This window comes from Lepus europaeus, chromosome 16, assembly GCF_033115175.1.
Source record: "Lepus europaeus isolate LE1 chromosome 16, mLepTim1.pri, whole genome shotgun sequence".
Classification (NCBI taxonomy): Eukaryota; Metazoa; Chordata; class Mammalia; order Lagomorpha; family Leporidae; genus Lepus; species Lepus europaeus.
The window spans coordinates 118,767-132,502 of NC_084842.1; positions in this window are offsets into that span (position 1 = coordinate 118,767).

Consider the following 13,736-nt stretch of genomic DNA (forward strand, 5'->3'; position numbering starts at 1 on the left):
GAAGCAGAGAGAGAAAGGTCTTCCATCCACTGGTCCACTCCCCAATTGGCCACAATGGCCAGAGCTGTGCCAATCTGAAGCCAAGAGCCAGGAGCTTCCCCCAGGTCTTCCACATGGGTGCAGGGGCCCAAGGACTTGGGCCATCTTCTACTGCTTTCCCAGGCCATGGAAGAGGGCTGGATCAAAAGTGGAGCAGTCAGGACTCAAACCTCCACCCAAATAGGATGCCGGCACTTCAGGCCAGATCATTAACCCACTGCACCACAGTGCCAGCCCCTGTTTTATATCTTGCTACTTTACCAACCTCTTCTGTGAATTGCAATAATCTTTTAGTGCAGATTTTTGAATCTCCTAAATGAAAAGTCATATTGTCTGCAAATAGGGATAGTTTGATTTCTTCCTTCCCAATTTGTAGCTCTTTGATTTATTTATCTTGACTAATGGCTATGGCTAAAAATTCCAGTACTATATTGAATAGTAATTGTAATAGTGGGCATCCCTGTCTGGTACCAGATCCCAGTGGGAATGCATCCAACTTTTCCCCATTGAATTTGATGCTGGCTGTGGGTTTGTCATAAATTACCTTGATTGTATTGAGGAATAGCCCTTCTACACCCAGTTTGTTTAGAGTTTTCATCACGAAAAGGTGTTATATTCTATCAAATACTTTTCTCTGCATCTATTGAGATAATAATAGGATTTTTCTTTTGCAGTTTGTTGATGTGATGTATCGCATTGATAGATTTGTGAATGTTGAACCATCCCTGCATACCTGGCATAAGTCCCATTTGGTCTAGGTGGGTGTATTTCTGATGTGTTGTTGCAGTCTACTGGCCAGAATTTTGAGAATTTTTGCATCTATATTCACCCCATCAGGGAATTTAGTCTGTAATTCTCTTTCCCTGCTGCATCTTCTTCAGGTTTAGGAATTAAGGTGAATCTGGCTTCTTAGAAAGAATTTGGGAATTTTAGAGGATTAGCTCACTAGGCTAATCCTCCGCCTGTGATGCTGGCACTCTGGGGTCTAGTTCTGGTTGGGGTGCTGGTTCTGTCCTGGTTACTCCTCTGCCAGTCCAACTCTCTGCTGTGGCCCGGGAAGGCAGTGGAGAATGGTCCAAGTTCTTGGGCTCTGCGCCCACATGGGAGACCAGAAGGAAGCACCTGGCTCCTGGCTTTGGATCAGCCTAGCACACTGGCTGTAGTGGCCATCTGGGGCGTGAACCAATGGAAGGAAGACCTTTTTCTCTGTCTCTCTCTCTCTCTCACTGTCTAACTCTGCCTGTCAAAAAAGAAAGAGAGAAAGAATCAGAGAGGATTCCCTCTCTTTCAGTTGTTTTGAATAGTTTGAAAAGAATTGCAGCTAGTTCTTCTTTAAATGTCTGGTAGAATTCAACAGCGAATTCACCCAGTCCTGGGCTTTTCTTTGTTGGGAGGGCCTTTATTACTCATTCAATTTCTGACTTGGTTATGGGTGTGTTTAGATTTTCTATGTCTTCATGGTTCAATTTAGGTAGGTTGTATGTGTGTCCAGGAATCTATGCCATTTCTGCTAGATTTCACAGTTTGTTGGCATACAACTCTTTGTAGTAGTTTCTGATGACTTTTTTATTTCTGTGGTGTCTGTTGTTACATTCCCTTTTTCATTTCTAATTTTATTTATTTGTGTCTGCTTTCTACTTTTTTTGGTTGGTTGGGCCAATGGTGTGTCAATTTTGTTTATTTTTTCAAAAAAAACAGCTCTTCATTTTGCTTATCTTTTGTAATGCTGCTTTGGATTAAATTTTGTTGATTTCTTCTCTAATTTTAATTATTTCTCTTCTACTAGATTTGTGTTTGGTTTGCTGTAATTGTTCTAGATCCTTGAGATGCATTGACAGTTCATTTATTTGGTGCCTTTCCAATTTCTTGATGGAGGATGGCCCAAGTGCTTGGGCCCTGCACCCACACGGGAGGCCAGGAAGAAGCACCTGGCTCCTGGCTTTGGATCAGCACAGTGCGCTGGCCGTAGCAGCCATTTGGGGGGTGAACCAAAGGAAGGAAGACCTTTCTCTCGGTCTCTCTCACTGTGTAACTCTGCCTGTCAAAAAAAAAAGAGAGAGAGAGAGAACATAATAGATTACTTTAACATAATACAAAATCTGTATTTTTAGTTGAGCCAAAAATAATACATAAAACTTTAAATTTTAGAGCTAGTGTACTGAATCAAATCCCATAATTTGGAAGTTTTAACACAGTCAGTATTAGGGAAGGGAGAATAGCTTACTGGAGCTGGCTAGAAAACTAAGCAGAGTCACCAATTAAACAAACCTATCAAAAGAAGCTGCTGCATGATTTTGCATAGCCCATGAGGTGGGGGTCTCTATAACGAGAAATATAGGAGTTTTCTCTTCATCTAGTGGAGGTGGTATCAGGCACCCAGCCAATGGGATATGCCACTTCACCTGACAGAAGATACCTTTGCTCTTCATCTACCTTATGCGTTGAGGTCCGTGTTTGAGTGCCAGATGTTGCTTTGTCCTATTAAGCCACACTGTTGAGGATAAGCAGGGGGGTGGTGCCTTTTTCCTCCACAAAGACATAGAGGTGCAGACTTCTGTAAACATATCTGTTTTTATTCACAGGCACGTACATTTAAAAGGGCAGGTAAAAGGGCTCTAACCAACTTTGAGGAACACTAACCATTGGACAGAATGGACACTGGCACTAATATACCTATTGAATCAGCTTGAAGGTCAATTGGCTTCCCAGGTAGGCTTAATGAGCCTGGGCCACACCCAGTAGTTTAACTGATTGGCAGAATGTGGGGGTGGGGAGAAATTTGCCTGGGCTCAGCTAACTGCTGAGATTGCCCACAGTCCACAGAACCTTGTCATGTGGCAGCTTCTTCTAACTGGAAGTCAAGGCAGAAAGAGGTATGTGCCATCCACCTCCCTTGGAGGATCACAGAAGTAGCAGCATTGTTCCCTTCAGGCCCCATGATTCAGCCAGGAGACTGAGGAGGAAAGGGACAAGGTGGCCTTTAAGGATCATCTAGTATGGGCAGGGAACACAGCACAAGGCTAGGCAAGGTTCCTTGGTGTTCATGGGGTATACTGGCTTTGACATCAGGCTGTCAGGTACTGAGAGAGGCTTCTCATGAGAACAGATGGACTGCTTATGGTTGGGTAAGCTGTTTACCCACAGTAACTATCCACAGGAACTGACTGATGTGCAGGTCTTACCCAAGAATTGGTTACTGTTGGGATTGTGCAGCTTGGTGCCATCAAGAGTGGCGTTGCCACAACCCTAAGAAGGTGTCCACTTGTCCATCTGTTTCTCATGTTCACTGATTGCATGCAACATCTGTTTCCCCCATCCAACTCCTGTCAGGCCCAGAGGAAGTGATGGGTACCCTAGTCACACTGGCCCCTCCTTTTCCTGTGTGTGGTTAGCCCATAAATCCTGAGCCCAAGCCCACTTTCTTGTTCAGAACACTTGCTTCATCCTTGTTTCAAGTTGTTTAGGTAAGATATATTCAGAAAATTCCCCAAACCACTGCCATATCTGGCACTCTGTGCTCTTCCCAGTCCCTGCCTTTCCCTCCTGTCTAGGTAGAACTGTGAGGACAGACTAAAGACCTTGTTACTGCACACCAGGGTCTAATTCTCCAGTACTGATCTAGGGCTGGTCCCAGTTGGTTGCAAAGCTGCTGTGCCATGGTTCAGTTCAGACTGAATGAGTCACTTGGTAGCTTCTTAGGTCCTGAGCTCTCATCCCTGGCAGATAGTTAAGACATTTTTCAAGAGGCCTTTAATTTAGCCCTGAAAATTAGTGACCTTGTTGCATGTGCAGTGAGTTGTCCACCAGCTTTGCAACTCAGCTACCTCAGAACATAGTCACAGCCTGTAATCACTCTATACTTAGTTATGAAACTACTCTTGGATTCATCTAGAGACTTTGGCCTAGAAGCCATATAATGAAACCAAATGAAGGTGGGGGATGTTCTATGTTATGTCATAATATCTTGCTGTAACATGCATTGTTGTTATGGCCTTGGGATGCAATATCCCATGCCACATTGTGTGCTCCTCACATTGTGCTTGGATATTTCTAGAAGTGGAGGCACATATTCATTATACAGTGAGAATACCAGAAATGCAGAGTGTTGAGAAGGTGAACTTGGGAAGATGAATGTATCAAGTACTCAGGCTTTTATGCCCTTGACCCCTTATCTATGTGCCTTATTGGCAATGAATATCCTGGTAACAAACAGGTCCACTGACTTGGCTTGCTGCCCAACACCCTGTTTTGTAAGGACTTGGGTCCAGGTGACTTTTGTCTATAAAACTACATAATGAACTATTTGGTACTTGTAAGCAAGACAGTTTGTATTTGTATATGTGGCTATATGTGAAGGTGTGGTTTTATGGTTGTGTGTGCAAATATAAAGATGTCTCTTATTCATGTCACAGTGCCTCTGAGTGTTAAAGAGATATAAACTCACAAGCAGCTGCACATTGTTCTGTGACCTGTTGAATTCTATATCTTCTTGTCCTGTGCTCCAACCCTACAAAAACAGTATAATTAAAAGTTTGTGTCTGTATCTGATATTTTGTATTCTCATATCTGATGGTAAAATTTATATAGAACTCCCTAGGAAGGTGCTAAAGAAGGCTGTCAAACTTTATTAGAAAAAAATATTTAACCTGAAAACATTGATTCAAATTTTAAAATAACTCACAATCTTGTGTGTTTAATCTCTAGTAAACGTGGTTGTCTGCTCTAAGACCCTTAAACTGTATTCTAGCAAACCAAGCTACTATCTGAATAGTGCTCATATTTCTATACTATGCTTGTATTACACTCCATCCCTCATATGAATAAGTGCTTATAAATTTTAAAAACAGGCTACTCAACTAAAACAGATTCTGGATCATCCAGCATCTCTGTTCCATGGAGTTACATTAGTTGTCAAATTTCATCTCCTGGATACCATCTAAAATCAGTTCTATTTTCAAAGATATTTTAAGGTTATGTGTAATACTCATGTAGTATCAGAACCTTACTTTGGGCTTAAAGTCATTATGTTGTGTGTATAAAAACTTTGTAACCACCATCTAAACTAACAGTTAAACAGATCTATTTGGTCTGCTTTCCCTTAAATTAGAGAACTAAAGAAGATATATGTCATTTTGTCCAATCCTACAATTCCAAGATCTCTCACATTGCCCTCTCTCAAAAAAACATAGCCAAAATGGAGTCAATTTTTTTGTTCCTAAATATAGATTGAATGAATAATATTAATAGGTAATAAGCACACTACAACTCCTTTGTCTTTTCATATTCTGATTATCTAAAAAGCTAAATGTTGAATTTGTGACTAATTAGAGTGTTGATTTCAAAGGATATATATTGTTTACCTAAAAATTCCAAAAATTGGGGGCTGGCATTGTGGGGCCACCACCTGCAGTGCTGGCATCCCACATGGGTTCTGGGAAAGCAGTAGAAGATGGCCCAAGTCCTTGGTCCCTGAACCCATTTGGGGGACCTGGAGGGAGCTCCTGGATCTTGGCTTTGGATCGGTGCAGCTCCAGCTGTTGCAGCCATTTGGGGAGTGAACCAGAGGATGGAATTCTCTCTCTCTCTCTCTCTCTCTCTCTCTCTCTCTCTCTCTCTCCCCTTTCCTCCCTCCCTCCCTCCCTCTACATCTCTGTAACTCACTTTTCAAATAAATAAATCTTTTAAAAAATTCCAAATACTGGCATTGATAAAGCTGGCTAAATATATAAGGTAATCTGGCTCACACCAGTCCATGTGACCAAAGCATTGGGTTTGTAACTGCAGGATAAATGTATACCATATAATTCCAATCAGCTGCTTATCACCTGTCAGGTGTCCAATATACAGGTGGCAATTTACTTTGTTCCTGTTGTTTCTACTCCTATTACCTCCTCTTTCTCCTTTGTTTTTTAAATATTTTATTCATTTCTTTGAGAGTTAGATTTACAGACAGAACAAAAGGATCTGGTGATCCACTTCCCAGATGGCCACAACTATCAGAGTTGAGCTGATCCAAAGCTAGGAGCCAGGAGTTTCATCCAGGTGTCCAAAGTGGGTGCAAGGGCCAATAACTTGAGCTATCTTCTGCTTTTCCAGGCCATATAATAGAGGTGGTTCAGAAGAGGAGCAGCTGGGACATGAACAGGCACCCATACGGATTGCAATAATACAGGCAGAGTCTTAGCTCATTACACTACAGTGCCCCCTCTTCACATTTCTACAAGGCTTCTTACTAACTTACAAATTCAAAAGAACACTTTTAGAACTAAAGAGCTAATCACTTCTAGAACTACAGAATTCCTCCAAATGCTAGCTTCTTAAATAAACCTATTTCCTCATGTCAGCTCTCATCTGTGATAAATTTCCTACCTAGCTATAAGCAGTGTTACCCTAATTATAACTAGAAACATTAATGACTTAGTCCTAGTCCCAGTTCAGCTCCTTGCTTAGATACTGATTCCAGCTCCCTGCTAATGTGCACATGGTGAGTACTAAGTAATTGAATACCTGGTACTCACATGGGAGATCTGGATTGATTTCCCAGGTCCTAGAGGGTGCAGTTTTAATTGCAGGCATTTGGGAGTGCAGGAAATGATGGCAGCTTTCCATCTACCTCTGAACTGGTAAATAAACTACTAAACAGAAAATACACCAATATTGTCAATTTCTAAATAAGTACACTAAAAACAATAGTTATATATTGAAAATCCCACAATAGAGGTTATTTAAGGCAATCATTTTTATAAAGTTAATTTATTTATTTGAAATGTAAAGTGATGGGAAAGAGACAAGAGATTCTTCATCCACTGACTCTCTTCCTCATACACAATGTCAAAGGCTGGGCCAAGCTATAGACAGTAGCCAGGAACTCCATCCTGGTTTTCTTCATGAGTAGTATGAATCCAATTAGCTGTCATCTGCTACCTTTCCAGGTGCATTAGAAATGTGTTGGATCAAAAGTGTACTGACAGGACTCAAACTCACACTATCAGTTTGAGTATAGGATACTGACATTGCTACACCTCTATTCTGATTCCACAAAAGAAATTTCAAAAATACATATCCAGGAGTCAGCATTATGGCACAGCAGGTTAAGCTGCCACTTGCAGAACTGGCATCCCATTTTAGAAAGTCAATTGGGGTGCAGTCTGCTATGCTTCCAATCCAGTTTCCTGCTAATGCACCTGGGAGAGCATCTGCAGATAGCTCAAGTGCTTGGGTCCTGCCACTCATGTAAGAGAGATGGAGTTCCAGAATCTTGGCTTTGGTCTAACCAGACCTGGCTAGTGGGGCAACTTGGAAAGTAAATCAGTGAATAGAAGATCTGTATTTCTCTGACTCTTTCATTCTGCTTTTCAAATACATAAATCTTTTAAATGTATATATTTATATATACATTTATATATATTTATAAATATATATGTATTTACATACATACATAAAACTTTTAAAAAACGATTTATTACTCTATGATTGATATAAAATTGGTGTGTATAGCTTGCTGGGTTTGGTGATAAGTATTTCTTTATCTTTATCTTTATTCTATTATAGAATTTTAGTTGTAGGCATTATGCTATACAGTAGATCTCCAACTGCATGGGGTTCCTTGTATGCTTTTGATATTAATCTTATGAGATATACAAATATATATCTGATTATATCATATCACATATATATATCTGATTATATGTCACACAGTCAGATATATATGTAAATTCAGATATATATGTAAATTCAGAAATATTTTCTCCCATTCAATAAGTTATCTTTTCATTTTGTTGATTGATTTCTTTGCCATGCAGAAGCTTTTCAGCTTAATTCAATGCCATTTGCTTTATTTTGCTTTTGTTGTCCCATTCACATTCCATTGCCAAGAACAATGTCAAGGAACATTTTTCCTAAGTTTTCTTCTAGGAGTCTTAGGACTCTTGATTAACTCTTTAATCCATTTTAAGTTGGATTTTGAGTGTGATGGAAGTTAAAAGTGCATTTTCTTTCTTTTACAAATAAATACACACTATTCCCAACACTGTTTATGGAAGGGATTATCCTTTATCCTTTGTGTATTCCTGGTGCCCATGTCAAAAGTCAGTTGGCTATAAATGTGAGTTTGTTCTGGAATTTTTATCCTGTTCCTCTGATCTATGTCTATTCTACTCAAGTACCATACTTTTTTGATTACTATAGTTTTGTAATCAAAATGTGAAGCCTCCACCTTTGTTTTTCCAGAAGACTGCTTTGGCTGTTTGGAATCTTTTGTAGTTCAGTATGAACTTGGGGATGTTTTTAGCTCTTGTGAAAAATGTCACTGGGATTTTGATAAAGATTGCACTAAATATGAAGATTTCTTTAGATAGGATGCATATTTTGACTATATTAATTCTTCAATGTCATGAGTATGAGATTTTTTTAAATTTATTTGCATCTATTTTAATGTCTTTCATTAATGTTTTACATTTCAACATACATAACATTTGATTTCTTAAATTTACATTTAAATGTTTTATTCTTCTTTTAATAACAATTAATTTACTCACTTGGAAGACAGAGCAACAGAATGAGAAAGAGAGATAGGGATAGAGGAATCTTTCATCCATCATTTCTCTGCCCAAATGGCTACAACATTCAGGCCTAGACAAGCTGGTGCCAAGAGACAGGAACTCCATTTTAGTCTCCCACAGGGGTGGTAGGGACCCAAGACTTGGGCCGTTATCTGCTGACTTCCATTCACATTAGCAGGGAGCTGGATCAGAAGCAGAGTAGAGACCAGCAGGGAGCTGGATCAGAAGTGGATCATCCAGGACTTGAACTGCCACTTACATGGGATTCCCTAATTATATACTGCTTCTTTACCTGCTATGTCACAATGCTGGCCCGACTTTTTATATTCTACTTAAGATATTTTTGTTTCACCCCAAATCACTAGTGGTTAAATTTGTTTATTTGTGAAAAATAGAGGGTTAAATTGTTTATCCATGTAAATGAGTGAGGCACATGCATAGACAAGTTACTTTCAGTGGAACAAAAGCATCACTGGTTTTGTTTTATTAGCCCATATTAAGTAATAGTACATATATTGTACCAAATAGAGATTTATTTTGTTAAAACAGCAAATACAATGGAAGGAACCACAAGACAAAGCTGTAAGTAGACTTAGAGAAGCTACAGGAAGGTTATTTTGAGTTTTCTAACTGTTGCATTCTTATTTTGTAGCTTCACAAGCCATTATCAGGCTTTGAATCTAAATAGAGTGCAGTATATGTTAGATTTTAATTGAGTTGACCTTGTACAACCTGTTGACTTAAACCAGCTCATCAATGGGATAGGTACAACCATTCAGTCACTTAAAAGGGATTATGGTGCCCAACTATTAGAGGAGGTAAATCTGGATTAGATCTTTTAGTATTACATGGAAGTTATTTTTAAAGATTTATTTATTAATTTATTTCAAAATAAGAGTTACAAAGAGAGGAGGGGGTGGGAGGAAGGGAAGGAAGGAGGGAGAGAGAGCAACAGAGACAGAGACATATATATCTATATATTTTACTATATATATATATATATATATATTTTTTACTTAACTCATAGTAGTCTGAATACAAAAAGCTAACTAGAAATATTCTGCACAACATAAAAATGTCTTTAAAAAGCAGCCAAAACTTGAATCAGACATTCTGCATGTTCCTTTCACTATGACTAGGTACATATTCTAATGTGAAAAAACCCTAGCACCAATAATTATAGAGTGAGAACAGCCCAAGAAATTACCTATTCTAATTTTACACTCAGACAGAAATGTCAATACACAACCCTGAAAAGTTGATAATAAATTCAAGCAGTTAATTTCTTCTATCACATCTTAAGACAATCCCATAGAATATTTTTATCATGATCACTTCTTAATGTACTAAGCGTTCTTCAAAAAGTTTGTGGATAAATTTAGTTAAGGGGTGAGTGTCTTGGTGCAACAGGCTATGCTGCCTCTTAGGAAAACTAGATCCCATATCAGAGTGCCTGAGATTGAGTTCTGCCCCATTTCCAATCATTCTTTTTGCTAATGCACACCCTGGGAGGCAGCAGATAGATGAAGGCCCAAATAATTTTGTTCCTGCCATCCACATTGGAGGCCCAGATAGAGTTACTAGCTTCTAGCTTTAGCATGGTCAAGCCCTGGCAGTTGTAGGCATTTGTCAAGTGAACCAGAGAATGGATCTGACTTTGTTTTTCAAATAAATTATAATAAAAATGAAAAAAAATGCTTAGTAAGTGATTATATTACATGTAGTATTATTTGTATCACAATGTTTATGAAAACATTAATTTTACTGTGAAAAATGGAAAACCATGAATGTTTTTTCCTAGTACACACTTTCTGTGAACTTTTTGAAGACCATCCATAGACATGGATTTTAACTATTTTAGCAACATAAACTTACTTTTTTACTTTTATTTTTCCAAAAACTTTCTGACATACCTTCTTACCTCATATCTACTGAAGAGGGCATATTTTTAATGATTTCTAAGGATAATCTGAGAACTTGTTGGTCATTCATTATGACTACATTAAGCCAGAGAAATGAAAATCTTTCCTTTGGGTGTTTCTACTCTTTCAGGCTATACACTCATGCATACTCTATAGCAACATTAGGTAGACATTTTGGTTCTATAATGTAAATTTTGCCATATAAGGAAGACACAAAAACCAAAAGCTTAGGTAGATGGAAACTTGTGAAAGTTTTCAAGAAATCCAAAGTGGATGAAAAAGGAAATACAAGGCTGGTTTGGAGATAAGTGTTAGAGGTGACAAGAAGATCCAGAATAAAGATCCTGATGAGGTCACAGAACAGAGTGGACAGACAGGGAAGTAAATTCAGATAAGTAACCAGTATGCTTAACAGGTTTCAGTTAAGTGGCCTCAGAATTGAGTGTTACAGATGACAGGGCACAAGGAATGACCATGGATGACTCAGGTTGAGGGAAGAGAAAAGTCCCTGAGGGAAAGATGAGGCCAAGGATTGGCTAGTCAATCACAGTCATGAATGGACTATTTACATTGAAATCCATAGTCGTACAAGTAGTAAAATAGCAGCAGGAGCTAGAGCAGAAAGGAAAATATCAACCAGACGTCAGTCAGCATCTTCCTGTAACAATGCTTTTATTTATTGAAATTTAATTACTTGATGCTCTCACAAAACTGCATGCTACATTCTGAACATCTGAGCTGTTTTATTGTGTTCGCAGCTGAACAATTCTGTATGTCCAGAAGGTGGCTTGCAGAGTGGACACGGTATTGCTCAATATAGATATACTTGGCCAACAGCGCATCAGAAGCCAAAGGAAGAACAAGCATCCGGTCTTGGTCCATGGTCCTGCAGGGTGGCAATTCTGGACATCCCCACCAGAACCATGCAGAATGTAAAGCGCATGCTTACCAACCCAGGGCCAAGCCTACAATTCTGGGCACTGGAGCACTCCCTAGGCCTGGCAGGCTGCCCCTTCCCCTTCACACATCACAGTGCTCCACTGGGATTGGCTGCTGCTCCAGCTGACTCACCTGTTGCCGCCAGGCCCCTCGCGGGCCCAGAGAGCCATTGCCTGCAGCTGTGCATCACTGGAGACCACAGGTACTGGGCTGTTAATCCCAGGCTGGCAGCTGCTCTCTGGATCACTGCTGAGTAATCTGCTCTTCCAGCACTGGAGTGAGAACTCACACCAAGGCCATCCCAGTTTCTCCTTTGTTTCTCCCTTGTTTTCCTTACTATGAACAAACCCATATTGGGAATTTTCCTATGTTGTAATTAATTAATCCCAGAGACCACCAATCATTCCATCAATTTACCTCAGTAAGTGGCCAGTAGGTCAGCTCAAGTGGAGGTGTCTCAGCTGCCTACCTCTGCTTTCAAACCAAATGCTTCAGTTCCCTCATGAGTCACTGAAGTCATACATCATCCAAAAAGCCATTTTTGTTATTCTTAATGTTTTAATTAAATAATCTCCCTCTTCCTCTGATAAGGAAATAAAATATATTTATACTTAAAAATGAAAAAAAAGTGTTAAGTTGGAAATGGCATAGAAAATTAATTAATTTTTAAAAAAATATTATGTAGGATCTCTGTCTTTAATATGCTGTACACTGTTATTTAATGCTATAACTAGTACTCCAACAGTATTTTTTTCACTTTGTGTTGCTATATGGGGGCAAACTGTTGAAATCTTTACCTAATATATACTAAACTGATCTTCTGTATATAAAGAGAATTGAAAATGAATCTTGATGTGAATGGAAGGGGGGAGGGTTGCGGGTGGGAGGGAAGATATGGGAGGGGGGAAGCCATTGTAACCCAAAAGCTGTACTTTGGATATTTGTATTCATTAAATAAAAGTTTAATAAATGAAAAAAATAATAATTAAAAAATGTATTTCAGATGATGTGATGATACAAATGGAAAACGATAAAAGCTATCTGAAGCATACTAACAAGAGGAGTGGACATTTGGAGTAGTGGTTAATTGAATGGATGGGAAGTCCACATTTCCTATTGGAGTGCCAGGGTGCTTTTTAGGGGTCAAAAATTCGTCCAGGCTACACACCACTGGACAGACTTCACCAGAGATGACAGTGAAAGGAACCAGGTTTCATTAAGAACCAGCATTCCTGGAAATGTATTTAAGATCAAAGAGGTCTACTTTTACTCCAAGAATGCTGACTTTATAATAAAACATCTCCTTGTATCAACTCCTATCTCTGGTGAATTGGCTGTTAGGGGATGAGTGCTCTGGGCCATATTTTGACTGGTAACAAATTCCAGCCAGAGGAGGGGGTCTAGCCCTCAGAAGTTGCTGGGGAAGGCGAGCATTGCTTGCATCTTCCAGGCTGTTCTTGGTGAACTGACCTCTTGGCTGGGATTTCAGGGACATCCCAGAAGCTGCTGAGTTCATTTTTGGAAAAGCTTTCTCTTCTGTACTTACTGTGACATCACCTACCTGTCAGCGCTTTATTGGTTCAATGAACTGGTACCTTTGGGAGTCCTGGGGCTGCAAGACTGGGTAAATTGAACTCAGTGGACTCAGGGAATCCTGTTCCTGTGCAATTTGTTTGGGCTTCCTCCCATTAGGACCTCACTTAGGTTGATTGTTCCAGTTCTAGTTGATGTCAGTCAAGAATCTAAAACTCTAATTGAAGTCTCTAAGAATCTTAGACTCAAATCCCAGTCCCTCAACAAAGAGGATTTGTTTTAGGTGAGTACACTTTGTGAGAATTAAATTTGATAAAATATGGGCAATTCAAATTCCATCCAAAAGCCCCCTGAGCTCTATCTCAGCTGATTAGGGCAGCCTATAATCATTGTTCTATGACTGAGAACAAAATTTGAAATATTGAATGGACTTATGTAGAATTAGATTCCAAAGAATGAGGTCCATGTCTCCTCTTGTTCTCTTAAAAGCATTTCAAGCTTCCGATAGAAGTCCCTGTTGCAGTTGCCTGTGTAGAACAAGAATCATAAGAATAATGCAATAAAAAGCATCTCTCAATGTGTCAATTGTTAAGTCAACAACAGGAATCACTGTGCATTTACTCCTCATGTAGGATCTCTGTCCTTAATGTGTTGTACATTGTGAATTAATGCTATAACTAATACTCAAACAGTATTTTACACTTTGTGTTTCTGTGTGGGTGCAAACTGTTGAAATCTTTAC